We start from the raw sequence: 14834 nt of genomic DNA on the forward strand, positions 1-14834 counted from the left end.
CCTTTTCCTTGCTGCATACTCCCATGGGGCATTTTAAATATAGTATCCCTGAAACGTCATAGGGGTAGGTTTATTGGCTCATCTGCTGTACATAGCAGTTACTGAGCCCCTACTAATTTTCCAATTAGTGCAGGTATAATGCACCGCAGTGTCAGTGTGGACATCACCCTCCATTGAATGGTGGGTGAATGTGTAGGGCTGACAGAGAGATATATATGTGTAAGTTTTATTATATTCACACCTTGGAATTTGTGCACCCAGTTTACCTTTATAGTCAGTGTTTGACAAATCACCCAAAAATCTACTTGGTGACGGTGACTGGGTGGGGGGGGGGTTGATTGGGAAGGGGGGGGGGGTGGAGGGGTGATGTGACACTTCTGGTATCTCTCTCTCCTACACACACATTCTCTCTCTCCTCTCTTCTTTTTCAGGGCTTTTACACTTTTTTCACCAGTCCATGGGACGTGTGTGTACCTGCATTAACAGGTATGCCTTGGCATGGCATGCAGGCTTACAAATACTTTGGCCAAAGGGTTTACCAAAATACCCTTTTACATGAGATTTTTTATTTTAGCCTAATTGGTAGGAGCGCAGGAATCGTTCGTTTTTTTTTAAAATTTAAATATGCAAGTATATAAGAGGGGAATGTCTCCAACGTTGGGGGCAGCGGGTCAAGACCCTCCTCCCCAGTCCATAAAATGTGAAGAAAGCTGCAATCTGAGCTGTTTTAAAAAGCAATGCTGGAACACAATAGTGTGCTGGTTCGGGTCACAGTCACTGAACATTGGGGCAGTGAGAAGGTTAATGTTGGTGTTACTAATGGAAAGTCATTTATTAAGCCCGTCACGGGAGACCAGAACTTTTTACAAATTTATACTGGGATCATTCAATAGGCAAAACAAGGCAGTGAAATTTAATGGGGTCCATTTGGATAAAACCTCGGAAACGCCACAGAAATACAGACGACAGAAATATACACACTGCTGGGGATTGAGGTCTAGCGTTTCCTAGGTGCAGGGCGCACGCTTGCAAGGGCTTACCCTGATCGGGACCTTGTTCCGGACGTCCTGGACCGAGGTTCGGTAGAAAATCCTGACTGGGACCTCGTCCCGATTGTCCTGGAACTGATTTCGGCAAGAAATCCTGACTGCGACCGCTACGTTAGATTTGTAAAACTTGGCTGCAAAAGACGGGACATTATCTCTGCCAGGCAGACTTTCCTTTGCTGCAAAACCAAGCCGGTTGCTCTGCTATTTTGAACAGAGCAACTTTGAAAAGCTCACCTTAGCTTCATCGACTCAAGTCACTGGATGGTCGGGTTCTCTGACTCGGCCATCTCCTTACATACATTCCGCTACGCTATCCTTAGCATGGAGGTAGGAGGAGCGACCAATAAGAGCGTGGGAATTTCTCCCCACCAGCCAATAGGAATAGGGGCTCGTTCTTTGGCTGACGTCGGAGGAGGTGGTGTGCCGGGTGAGTGGGAAATATGATTTAGCCAATGGGAGAAGCGCCTACGAGCTGTTTCTCCCCCAGCTAACTCATTGCCATCTGCTGGGCAGGCTCCACCAAGTCTGGCCGATACAAAAGGTGTCCCCACAGGGTGCCCTTTGTTCTCCGGACTTGGCAATTCGCCCTTCCTCACCCACCAAACAATCTTCTCACCTCTGGACATCCTCTCCTCTTTGAACTACGGACTTTATACGGACATGCCGGCGTCTATGCCGATGCCCTGGCTGACTGTATAGAGTCTTATTATACAACAGTATAAAGTACACTTTAATAAAGTATGCACCTTGGGAAACGTTATACTTATAATGGAAATGGATTTGAGAGATTTGGGCTCGAAACTCAGGAGTCTGGGTTGCCCCAGTGTAATTCACCCCGCGTACCGGCAAATCATGCCTGCTCGCCGGGGAGAATTAAAGGACTACTGGTTACTTCGGCCCCCGAACTCCTGCAAACAAAATAATTGTATTTCTACCCAAATACCCCACGTAAAACTTCCACATACAAAGTTTCAAAGTTCTAGGGCCAAGGGAACATGAAAACAGAAAAAAGTAGGGGTCACTTTATTTTTCACCTGTATAATCCCTGGTTTATGGTGCTATTTAGCTGCCAGGGACCCCACGGTTTCAGGGGTAACAAGAGGGCTTACCTTTATTGTATAGCCTGGTTACCCCTCCTCCCCCCCCCACCCCCCACACTCACTTCTCTCTTTGTGGCGTCATTTGACGCTATGTGTTGCTATGGCAACGAGCGTGTGACATCACGCCTCATGACCGCATGGAAACGTTTTCAGACGCCGGCCGAAGCAAGGTAAGTTTAGGTTCTAGAGGCCTCACGTGATCCCCCGGCATTTAATTGTAATGCCTTGAAGAGCGCAGGGCCTCTGCAACCGCCTGCACACCCCTGACCTAGACCATATTCTCATTTGCTTGTTTCTGAAGCCTGATGTAGAAGTCCCCAGGAGGAGAATATTAATACTCTTTCCTAATGCCAAGAGCTGTATTCTTTCATTGCTTAACAAAGAGGCATTTTGCTCATCTCTATTAAAAGGTTATTTACAGATTCTGTTTCCTGCCCTTTTTTTCGTTCTAGTCAAACACCTCAATCTGAAACCTGAAAAAACGTTTTAGAATTGGAATACAATCATATTTTCTGCGGTGTGATCCTAACGGAGCCCACAGTAAAAATTGAGATCGGGTTAAAAGGGTTTTGTTAAAAATTGGAATTAAAATTTTTGGTACCTATGTACCAAGTGCTGCAAACTGCTTTTTTATTTTTTTTTATATAACGCAAAATTGGCGCATGGAAATCACTATGTTCAATTGCGCTTCTGTATTATCCTGAAATGTCTCCGTCTAATCCATCAGCGTCAAAAAGGCATTTCCTATTTTAGCGCAGAATTAAGTTGCTATGCAGCAACCAAGAAATGTTATCCCACATGAAGGAAGCCTCATGGTCATTAGGGCTTTACTCTCAGGAACCCCACTCAATAATAATAATAATAATAATAATATAATAATAGCAAGTTTTTGTATAGCGCTACTAGTTTTACGTAGCGCTTTACATAGACATTTTGCAGGCTGAGGTCCCTGCCCCGCGGAGCTTACAATCAATTTTTTTTGTGTGCCTGAGGCACAGGGAGATAAAGTGACTTACACAAGGTCACAAGGAGCCGACACCGGGAATTGAACCAGGCTCCCCTGCTTCAAACTCAGATTTCATAGGATCTATACAGGATCGGGTATAATGATCTGATCTTTTGCTGGAACTTTTCACCCTAGACCTTCAATGCAATTTTTTCAGATTTGAAAATAATTCATCTTCAAATTTACCGGGACGGCCATGGATTCGAATACTGTCCCGGCCATTGCGATCATCTTTATGGCGGAGATCGAGCAGAAAATATTTTCTCAAATCCCCTACCCGCCAATCAAGTCATTCCATTGCAGATGCATTGGGACTAAAAATAAATAATCCCATTTTGTGCAACACTGCAATGACCTATAAATGCCTATTAAGTTCACTTTGTCCTATGAGACCAGTAAGATTAATTATCTTGAACTAGGCATCTACAAATTCACGGAGGTCTTGCTACCACCATTAAGATAACCGATCGTAATACCCACTTACACGTGAGCAATTTTCACCTACCTACGTTGTAAAGAGGACAACCTACTCAACCAAAGTTCAGTAGTAAGGTTAGTGAACCATCTAAAGTAAAGGCAGAACTGGACATCATGGCCAATACATTTTTTCGGAAAGGGGTTGTTACGGGAGACCAGGACTAGCATACGAGGGATCAATTCACCAGACAGAAAGACAGTTTATCAAATTAATGTATTGGAAAAAAGAAATATCCACAACTATTTACAGTAAATTAACACACACACTTACAACTGGGGTTACTCTATAAATCTAGGTGCAGGGAGTTAGAGATTATTTACCCTGTGCTTTCTTCCTGCAGAGTCCACTGCAGCTTCTCCCAGTTAGGGCTGGGACCCGCTGCGCCCGGCGGCGCGGACAGCCGCGTGAGCGTTCCCCACCAGCAGGGGAATCCTCCCGAGCCGGTCCCAGTCCCCCCTCGCTGACGGCTCACTACGCGCTATGACGCGTCAGCTGCCAGGGGATTCAAGAAAATTGTGATCCCGAGCGGTGACGCGTCACGTGGTGCGCTGATGAGCCAATCAGCAGCAGGAGCTGTCATCAGGCAGCTTCCTACTCAAGGTAGTGTGTGTGTGTGTGTGTGTGTGTGTGTGTGTTTTGTGGCAGAAGGGAGCTGCTTACCTTACAGCAGCCCGCAGCAGCTCCCTCCTGCAGCCCGAGCCCGTGGAGGGGGGGGGAGTAGCGGGTCCCTCCGCTCAAGCCACGCCCACTCCCGCCCACCTCCGGTTCCCGCTCCCTACAGACCGCATATCGCGGTCTGCGTCTGTCAGCGACCCGCCTGTCTGCAGTGCGGGCGCGCTGACTGAGGGAGCGGGGCCTTAGCCTAAGGCTAAGGCCCCGCTCCCAGAGTCAGCGAGCCCACACTGCATACAGGCGGGGCGCTGACATACACAGACCGTGATATGCGGTCTGTAGGGAGCGGGAGGTGGGGCGGGAGTGGGAGGTTTGAGCGGGAGGGGGGGCGTGGCTTGAGCAGAGGGACCCGCTACTCTCCCCCCCCCCCCCTCCCTCCCTCCCTCCCTCCCTCCACGGGCTCGGGCTGGAGCTGCTGATTGAAGGTAAGTAAATTAAGCAACACACACACACAGACACGCGCACACACACACACACACACACAGACAGGCACTCGGACATACACACACACACAGGCACTCATACACACACACAGGCACAGGCACACACATACAGACAGAGGCAGGCACTCAGGCACACACACACATACACACACACAGACAGAGGCAGGCACACACATACACACACACAGACAGAGGCAGGCACTCAGGCACACACATACACACATACACACATACACACAGACAGGCACACACAAACACAAACACAGACAGGCACTCACGCTGCTGTCACTCCACACTCCTCCCCGCTCCCCGAAGCCTCTCCTCCTCCCGAAGCCTCCCCTCCCCATTGGCTCACAGCCACACCACGTGATGCGTCGAAGCTAGGGATCACAATTCTCTTGTATCCTATAGCGTCTGACGCGCCACAGCGTGTAGTGAGCTGTGCAGCCAGGGGGGACCGGCTCGGGAGGATTCCCCTGCTGGTGGGGAACGCCCGTGCAGCCGTGCGAGCCGCCGGGCGCAGCGGGTACCAGCCCTAACTCATAGCTGCTTTCCAGCTGCCTCCATTCCCAGCTTCTCCTAGCTGCTGCAACTAAAACACTCTGAGCTCACACAGCTAACAATGAGCTGATCTTATCCCATCTAGCTAGGTGTTTGCAATATGACCCAGCCCCTGATTGGTGGGGGAAAGGGCAACACAAACACAGCCACATGCAAAGCATCACAGACCACTTTGCAGCATTCCAGCCGAAAACAAAATTAACCCCTGGAACCAGGCTACAGAGTACATATACACATATAACATAATACAAATGTATTACTGACAGGTAGGGGTAATGGCAGGCTTGACCTTTATTAAAAGCAGTCACATTTACCCTTACCGTCACAGAGGTTCTAGTCGGAGGGGTGAAGCATTGTAGAACTAAAGCTCATTAATATAAACCTCTTTCCCACCAACCTTCCTGCAAGTGTAAGATGACGCCTGACACAATCTTCCCCAATATCTCTACTTGGTCAACAATAACTCAATTCAGTAAGGTCCGTGTAAATCGCCACTGGCGTGTTCTTGCATCTGGCAAAAGCCTTGGTACCACACTTCCTACGAGACCATTTGGTCATCTCACTTCTCCGCTGGGACCTCCTCTGCCAGCCGCTTCTACGAGAAGGTAAGTGTTGAGTGCTTAGGGTAGGGGGTTAAATTTAGAGGATTTCGTGGTTAGGGTAAGGGGCTTTAGGCTAACGGTTAAGATTATTAGGGTAGCGTCAGTATTAGGGGTTAAGATTAGAGCTTTTTAGGGTTAAGGTTAGAGACTTGCCTAAGGGCTGGCGTTCATTTGGTGGCGGCGAAACGTCCTCAGCTGAATGTCCTAGACCGTTTTCTTTACCCTTATGCCACCACCTCCTTATTGGAGAGTCAGATAAGGGGTCTAAATGCACTGTGACATCAGATAAAAGGGAGCAGCCAGAGGAAATCAAACCTAAGTCGCTCAGCTCACTATGCTTACCATCCAACGTCAACAAATGATATAAAAATACATGTCAGATTCTGGTAAAAAAAAGGAAAAAAAATGCAATCGCCCAGGTGCGACCCTTTAACCATGTCACTGCCGCTGGTGCTCTTTGCCCTTTAATGAGTGAAAAGCCTCTGGAGATGTATAAGGCTGCGTCCAGGGTCAGCGCTTATGCACTGACCCGTGCTGAGGCGCGCTCACGCTCAGCACTGAGCCCCTGCAGCCGCAATGAGAGCGGCTTTAGCAAGGGCTCGCGCACGCTTCCGGAAGCGTGGGTCTTAGGAAAATTTTAGATTTGGCGCTCGCCGGAGCGCAGGGCCGGTCACGTGAGCAGTTCGCCCAATGAGGGCGAACCAGCTCTGTGACGTCACTGGCCCGCCCCCGGATGGCGCGCTAACCAAGGCCAGGGAAAGCACCCGCTTTCCCTCAGCCTCAGCGCGCCTCCGCATGGGAGAAGACACCCTGGACGCAGCAGCCGTATTAGCTGCTCCAAATAGAGGCACAGAGGTGAGTAAGTCTTACTACATCTGTACGTGTAGCAGCTCCCTCCCACCTGGCTTCCTATAAAAGCAGACCACGTCCAGTGCCTGGTTGGCAGTTTATTGTTCCTTGTGGAGCACACCCGAGATATCTGTGAGATACGCCAATAGCTAGATTTAGCTCATACTGTTAGAGCAGTGGCATAGAAAAGCAGTGGTTGTGGGTTCCAGTCCTTAGGCTGCGGTCCCAGTCACTGCCACAGCGCACGGCTCGGCGTGCGCTGTGCGTGTAAGCAGCGCCCCTCAATGGGGGATGGCCCAGTACGCACCTTCACGTTGAAGGTTCAGCCGCACCGTGCTGCAAGATTTTTTTAAACTCAATGAAATTGAGTTTAAAACTTGCGATGGAGGCGTGGCCACGCCCCCTCCGGCGGTTCACCCAATGAGGGCGAACCTGACGCGTGACGTGATGGCCACGCCCTGCAAATCCCTGACCACGCCTCCTCCCGTCGCAAGCTCCCTCTCTCCCTGTCAGACCGCAGATCGCGGTTAGCGCTGTGCACGCGCCGCCCTCCCCCCGCCGTGCGCGCGTCACAGCCATTACTGGGACCGCAGCCTTAGGTTGGTGCCTTAGGCTTATTTTCAACTCCATATGGTTGGTATTGAAATACTTTTAGGAAGTGTGGATTGGGACTCATTTAAATGTACTTTGCATATAACTCAGCCATGTACCTCAGGTGTGCTCCTTTTTCAGCATAGGAATGTCTCCCTAATTTATTTGGAGGGATGTTTGAGGGGAGATATATACACATATATACGTATTAAGTTAGAGGGACTCAATCTCCTCCCCCTCCCGCCAATTAATGGAATTCCAGTGAAACGTAATTGGACTGTTCCGCCCATCCCCACTGCTGGCCGCTGCACATGGGGCTGGCTGTTGGGACTGGAGAGCAAGGTAGGGACAATCACCCCATGCCTTCCCCTTCCCTCCTCATCCCAACTGCCCCATTGTCCCCCACACCTGCGCTCTGTCAGTGTATAGTGCTGTCAGGTTATACTTGGCGCTACACACTGACACAGAGCATAACCTGACCTAACTATACAGTGACACTGTCAGGTTTTGCTCTGTAAATGCATTCTTTAGATTATTTATTTTATCGTGGCCCTTTGACAATAACCTCTGGTAAGTTCTGGCTCCAACTCCCAGGCAGGTTGGCCACCCCGGCACTAGGTAAGCACCAGGTAAGCTAGGCAGTCACCTAGAGCAGCAAAAAATACCTGGGGATTCCATGTAGCGGCTGGGGAGGGTACTGGATAGTTTATTTCGAGAGAATCACACAGATAGTCAAACTGCTGATGATGTTAGAATTTTCCATTCCGGATATAAGCCTAAATCGATATCCTATCCTTACTACTCTAGAGGACAATATGTCGAGTTGTTTGGCAAATTGCTTGAACAGGAATTCGGGCAAATTTGCACTTCGGCCTCAACAAACAAACATAGCCGTTCTAATATGACACCCAGTGAAACCCTATCTATAAAAAATCTGCGGACAAATACAAATATCGTAGTATGCGAGGCAGACAAAGGCTTGTCTTACAAGACAAAAAAGACTATTGTTTAGAAGCGGAGAGACTCCTGTCGGATCTTAAATCATATAAAAAATTGAAAAAGGATCCCACAGGTGAATTTCTCCTATCGCTCAAAGTGTTACTTGATGAGGCCTTAGATCAAGGCATATTGAAAAAAAAACAGAATTTGAGTTTATGTATATTCCTTCTCCCATCATTCCCATATACTATCATATACCGAAGATTCATAAATCTATTTTAAACCCCCCTGGACGCCCCATTATATCGGGCATTAATTCACGAACATCGAATTTATCTCAATATTTGGATTTTTATTTACAGCCTTTAGTTACTGAGTTACCGTCTTATCTCAAAGACACCACTGTGGTTATCAAATTATTACAACAAACCAAGTGGAAGACGGGTTATAGATTGGCAACCTTAGATGTACAATCATTGTACACGTGTATACCACATCAAGCAGGATGTACAGCGGTCAAATTCTTTTTGGAGTCGTGCAATTTGATAGAACCAACACAAATTGATTTTCTGCTGCGATCCAGAGTTTATACTAACTCATAACTATTTTTTGTTTGAATCTGAATTTTATTTACAAATACTTGGTACCGCAATGGGTACCAAGTTTGCCCCATCTTTTGCCAACTTGTATATGGGGTGGTGGGAAAAACTCATCATCGCCGAGATATCTCCTGCACAGTTGATTATGTGGAGGAGATACATAGATGATATTCTTATTATCTGGGATGGCGACGAGATCTCTCTTCTTGACTTTATTGCACAGTTGAACATCAACACGTTTAACCTCCATTTTAGTGGGGAAAACAGTGATACAGCAGTGCATTTTTTGGATCTTGAAATTTTCATTGAATCAGAACAAATTTGTACCAAAACTTACTTTAAGGATACCAATGTAAATTCATATATCCATCGTTCCAGTTGCCATTTTAAACCTTGGATTGCAAATATACCTTTTAACCAATTTGCACCTTTAAAGAGAAATTGTACCACGATGGGCAATTTCAAACTCAGGCACTCTTTTTGAAAGAAAGATTCATACAGAAGGGTTATGATAAACATCTGATAGATTGTGCTATTGACAAAGTTAATCTCGCTAAAAGAGCTAACCTATTAAAAAATAAGAAAAAAAGATCTAAGAGATTTGACTTTAGGAAGGAAGTTGACACCCAGACTTTACAGGCTGTGACATAGTCTGTATCTATAACAGGCAGTCACACATGTTGGTCAAATACAGAGTGAAAAATTTCCAGTGTTCATCACTCAATTTAATGAGAAACATAGGGCCATATAACAGGCCATCGCTAAACACTGGAAGGTTCTATCTTTGGACCCTGTGCTGGGTGCACAAATCTCGTCCAAACCTAAGATTGTATATAAAAAAAGCCCAAAATTTAAAAGGAATAATAGCCCCTAGCCAACTAAGGTCTATTCCCAGCCATGAGGGCACATTGAGATCATATTTAGAATTAAAGGGCAATTATAAATGCAGCAAATGCAAGATATGCCCCAATCTGCTGAATAAAAAAGATGTTGTTTCCTTTGCCACAAAACAAAGTTTTAAAATTAATCACTTTATAAATTGTTCCACTACCCATGTGGTTTATGTACTCCAGTGTAAGTGTGGGTTACAGTACATTGGCAAAACCAAAAGGTGCATGAAAGTTCGGGTTATGGAACATATGAGGAATATTAAGAATGTGCAAAAACTAATTGATAAACACATGCCCTTAACCCACCTTTTGAAGCATTTCTATGACTGCCATCAGTGTGACCCAAGTGGTATTTCTTTTATGGGCATTGAAGTTATTACTGCTAATCAGCGCTTAGGCAATAGAGAATTACGTTTAAGTAGAAGGGAACCATTTTGGATTTATACCATGCAAACTAGATCTCCACATGGTCTTAATGATTATATAGAGCTGGTTCCCTTCCTTAAAGAATAAATCATCAGGTGACTATCTAAACTGGGGTTTCTTGTGTTTTAAAGTTTTAAAATGTGTATAAATGTATGTTTTTATCTTTTAAATATGATGTGCACATGATAGTTTTCAGTAAGTGTTCTATGATAGATGTTTAAAGGCATAAAAAGTAAATTTTTGTGTTATACACAGAACACAGTCACTTTAATAAGTGTTTAATTCTATTCAGAATCGTGTTTTAAATCATTCATGCATGTCACAGGAGATTCCATTGTTATCCACCTGACCACAGCTGTATTACCTTCACTGCTGAGTGTTTCATTGGCTGCGGCTTTTCATTTAAACTCCAGGGACAGCGTCATCACGTGACCTCCTGACGAAGCACTACGTGCGAAACGCGTAGAGGTCACGTGTGGCTGTTCCTGTGGAGTCCTGCAGTCGGAGGGAGCAGGTCTCTTCACTTCACTTCACAGCAGGGTATGTACTCACATCGGTCCGGACCCCCTCTGTAGTGCTAATGTGAACCAGTTTTGACCTGTTGTAATCCTCCGCTTGTACTGGTGTCTAACCAGTCATTCTAACACTGTTTACTTTCGTTTTTATCATCATATACCCATCAGTAGACTTTGGTTGTCTATTGTCCTTTTACCCCTTTTTTAATAATAAAGTGTTCATTATCCCTCAGTGCGCCTGCCTGTCACTTGTTTTTCTTACCATCCTGGGCCCGGTGAATCAAGGGCCCAGGCACCCTGCCAGCAACCCTGTGCCAGATCCACAGAGGTGGCCTACTGGAGGCCAGTGGAACTCAGACACCTCTACAGACGCCCTGTGCGGGGCAGGCCCCCCTCCATCCTCCCCTCCCTGCCCCCCAGTACAATGAGAATGTACAATCAGCATCATATTCACCAGATAAATCTGTAATAAATGCAGACTATTAATACTAATGCACAATATTCATTTTTGAAACATAATTGTGTTGGGGGGTGGGGGGAGGTGAGAGGAGGCACAAGTCAGAAGGTTCACTAAGGGTGCCTGCCTAATACTCTTGCATCTGCCCTGCCTGAACCATGCTGGATCTCTGCCCTTGTTCCAGAAATCCGCACTGTAACAAATGCTGCATCACCATACTCACCCTGCCCTGTGTAACCCTACAGGAGTCACTGGGTAAGGTAAGCAAACCAGTCACTAAGTTTCACATATTGGCTGAAATATAGTGATGTATGGAAATAAATTACTGGGTTTTTGTTTTAAACATATTTATTCGAATGATTGTTGCAATCAACCACAACAGGTTCAACACTAAAAAATGTGAAAGTTCATTAAGGTGGAAAAAAAAAAAACATGTCCCATAACCTCATTTTCGGTACAACGTGTGCGCAATCTGGAAGTGATCAGACAGATATGGTTTGTGCTTAGGATTTCTTGCAGGCTTCTAAGAAACTATTATTCCCCTCCTAAAAATAGTGTATGGTTGAAAAGATCATATGACAGCTGTTGCTAAGTAAGCTCTCTGAAAGTTGGGTTTCTGAAAGTTAGACAAGGTTGAAGTCCTTATTGTACAAATGGCATCTTGCATATACAGTACGTCAGGTAGACAAATATCCTACATCCTTGTACAGAAATAAACTTAGAATAGGAAATGCCGACGTATGTAGTATTTTGTGTTTAAGATCTTGGTCAGAGCAAGGTTAGTCATTAGACGAGAAGTCAACATCAGAAAAGGAGTCCCCATCTAGGAGAACACATCAACTTGATTTGAACACCATACGTCTTAGTAAATTGGAAGAATAAAGCTTCTTTATCTACAAAAACGTGAAATGTATAAATCTGTAGGGGCGTGAGATGGGGCAGGGGTAGCCAACTTCAGTCTTCATTAGCTACCAACAGGGTGAGGTTTTCAGGATAGCCCTGCTTCAGCACAGATTGCTCAGTCAAAGACTGCAGAAGCAGGGATATCCTGAAAACCTGACCTGTTGGTAGATCTTGAGAACTGGAGTTGGCTACCCCTGGGATAGTGTGACCGGTGAAAATACTGCTGGTACAACACACAAGTCATACAGTGTCCCGGGAAACCACGGAAGGCTAGAAAGCAGCAGGGAAAATATTTTCTCAACAAGACACCAGATTGAAAAAAAAGCCACGTTTATTCATGAAAAAACCCGCGACAAAAAAATGATACGATATCGTTAAAATAATAATCCAGGAGCCAGGTAATTAAGAGTTTTGTCTGATCCATTTCGGATGTTTTTCACTGGCTGTTGTATACGGTTCCCAGGTCTCCGCTGTATAACAGAGATGAAGACCCACTGCAGAGTTGCAGTTAATTATGTTTAGTTTCTAGTCGGGTGGGACAAACCCATCCTCTATTCCCTCTGATCGTCCCCTCTACCTTCACAGCTGTGCGCTGCTGTCAGTCGTACTAAAGTGATGTCAACCCATCTTATAATTCACCCCTCCGTATACCATGCTTTACTTAAAAAGGTACAATCTACTTTTTAAAAGACAAACTCATTATTCTGATTGGCTGACAACTTAAGAGGAATATGTACCCCCCTAACTACAATAAGGGGCTTTAATACATTGCTCTGGGTATCCCTCCCAAACCCCCCATTGCAGGAAAGGAAAAATGCAGATATTTGGGGGCAATTGGACATTGAAGATTAAAAGTTAAATGTGCACAAATCTATCACGGCACATGGGCACAGGTAAAGCCTCGAAGACTTGTGTTTGTACAAAATTATTCTGTATGAACTATTTACATTACAAAACATTTCTATGTAGAGCTTTTGCTATCACATTAATAATAAGACATCCTGATGTTGAAAGATTATGAAATCATCTATAATAAAATGTATTTTGGTCACTACTTTCACGTTCTCTTAAAATCTCATTTATCAATGGCGTAGGCCAGGGGTGGACAATTCCAGTCCTTAGGGGCCACCAACAGGTCAGGTTTTAAAGATATCCCTGCTCCAGCACGGGTGGCTCAATTGAAGACAGGGACTGATTGAGCCACCTGTGCTGAAACAGGGATATCCTGAAAACCTGACCTGTTGGTGGCCCTTGAGGACTGGAGTTGCCCACTCCTGGTGCGGACAGCTCCCAAAATTCTACCCAGAACAGTCAATGAGCCACCTAGAGGCCATCTACTGAACTGCATCTCCTGACCTGAAATTTGACGCAGAACTAAAAGATTTCCAGCGACAAATTAGGTTAAAAAAAGAAAAATGCATTCTATCCAAAAACGGAGAAGCACAGAAAAACCGAAATGCTCACAAAAATATACATGCTCTGTTCTTCAATTTACATTAGAAATCACCCCCCCCCCCCCCCCAAAAATAAAACATTTCATTACACAGGCATCATTCCCGTCCCGTCCAGGAGAGGAAAACGGACGTCACGGGGCCCAAATCCCACAGATTTACAAGCAAATTGATCTTTGGAAACGCTCCAGGGTGAGGGGGAAAAAAAAGGCGAGAGGAAATATTTACAGCGGAAAACATGAAAATGCTAGCTAGAAAGGGTTAAAAGAGCCATGTGCAATATTTACTAAGCAATCTTTTCCCATAAGACACTTGGGCTGTAAGGCGTCTGTCCGTACGGAAAGGTGTTTTATGGCAGAATACAAACAGGAAACAAAAAACAGCGCAAAACCGCATAGTGAAGTATATCAAAATATAATTAAATATACAAAAGGTGAGGATTAGGCGTACATCAGGTAAAGAGAACAAGCGCATTGAGTGCAAATAGCACAACAGGGTACCACACTGCAGCAGGTATCATGGGTCACTGGCAGTCGCAGTTGAAAAGAATCGTGGAATCAGCCTCACGTCCTCAGTGGAAGGTGCTGCTGGAACTCCGTCTGTCCAGTGGTCTTGGTCTCATCAAAGAAGGATTCCTCTCTGGGATATCGGCGTGTGTGCACGCACACAGCAGGATCGCGTCGCAGCCGAATGACGTCACAGTGACATAGATGGTAGTCTGTTCCGCACACGTGGTATGCAGATCAGTCCAAAGCAGAATCCTCCTTTGATGAGACCAAGACCACCGGACAGACGGAGTTCCAGCAGCACCTTCCACTGAGGACGTGAGGCCGATTCCACGATTCTTTTCAACTGCGACTGCCAGTGACCCATGATATCAGCTGCAGTGTGGTAAACTGTTGTGCGATTTGCACTCAATGCGCTTGTTCTCTTTACCTGATGTACGCCTAATCCTCACCTTTTGTAGATTTAATTATATTTTGATATACTTCACTATGCGGTTTTGCGCTGTTTTTTGTTTCCTGTTTGTATAGTGTTGTCGGAGTGTTGAGCCTCCCTGACTAACTACAGCTGCAGCCGCCATACTAGTCACACAGTCATTGTATGTATTATACACTCCAAGGTTGAGGGTATTATATTTATTTAAATCACTATTCACTTTTAGTAGATTAATTATATTGGTTTAATTAGCTGTGCACTGTATTTTTTTCATTCTTTTTATGGCAGAAGACTGCTTAGTAAACATGGATGTCCTTTGGCCTGTATACAGTACTGGGGGGTAACTGGGTACTTTTTATTGACC

Source organism: Ascaphus truei, chromosome 5 (genome assembly GCF_040206685.1).
Source record: "Ascaphus truei isolate aAscTru1 chromosome 5, aAscTru1.hap1, whole genome shotgun sequence".
NCBI lineage: Eukaryota > Metazoa > Chordata > Amphibia > Anura > Ascaphidae > Ascaphus > Ascaphus truei.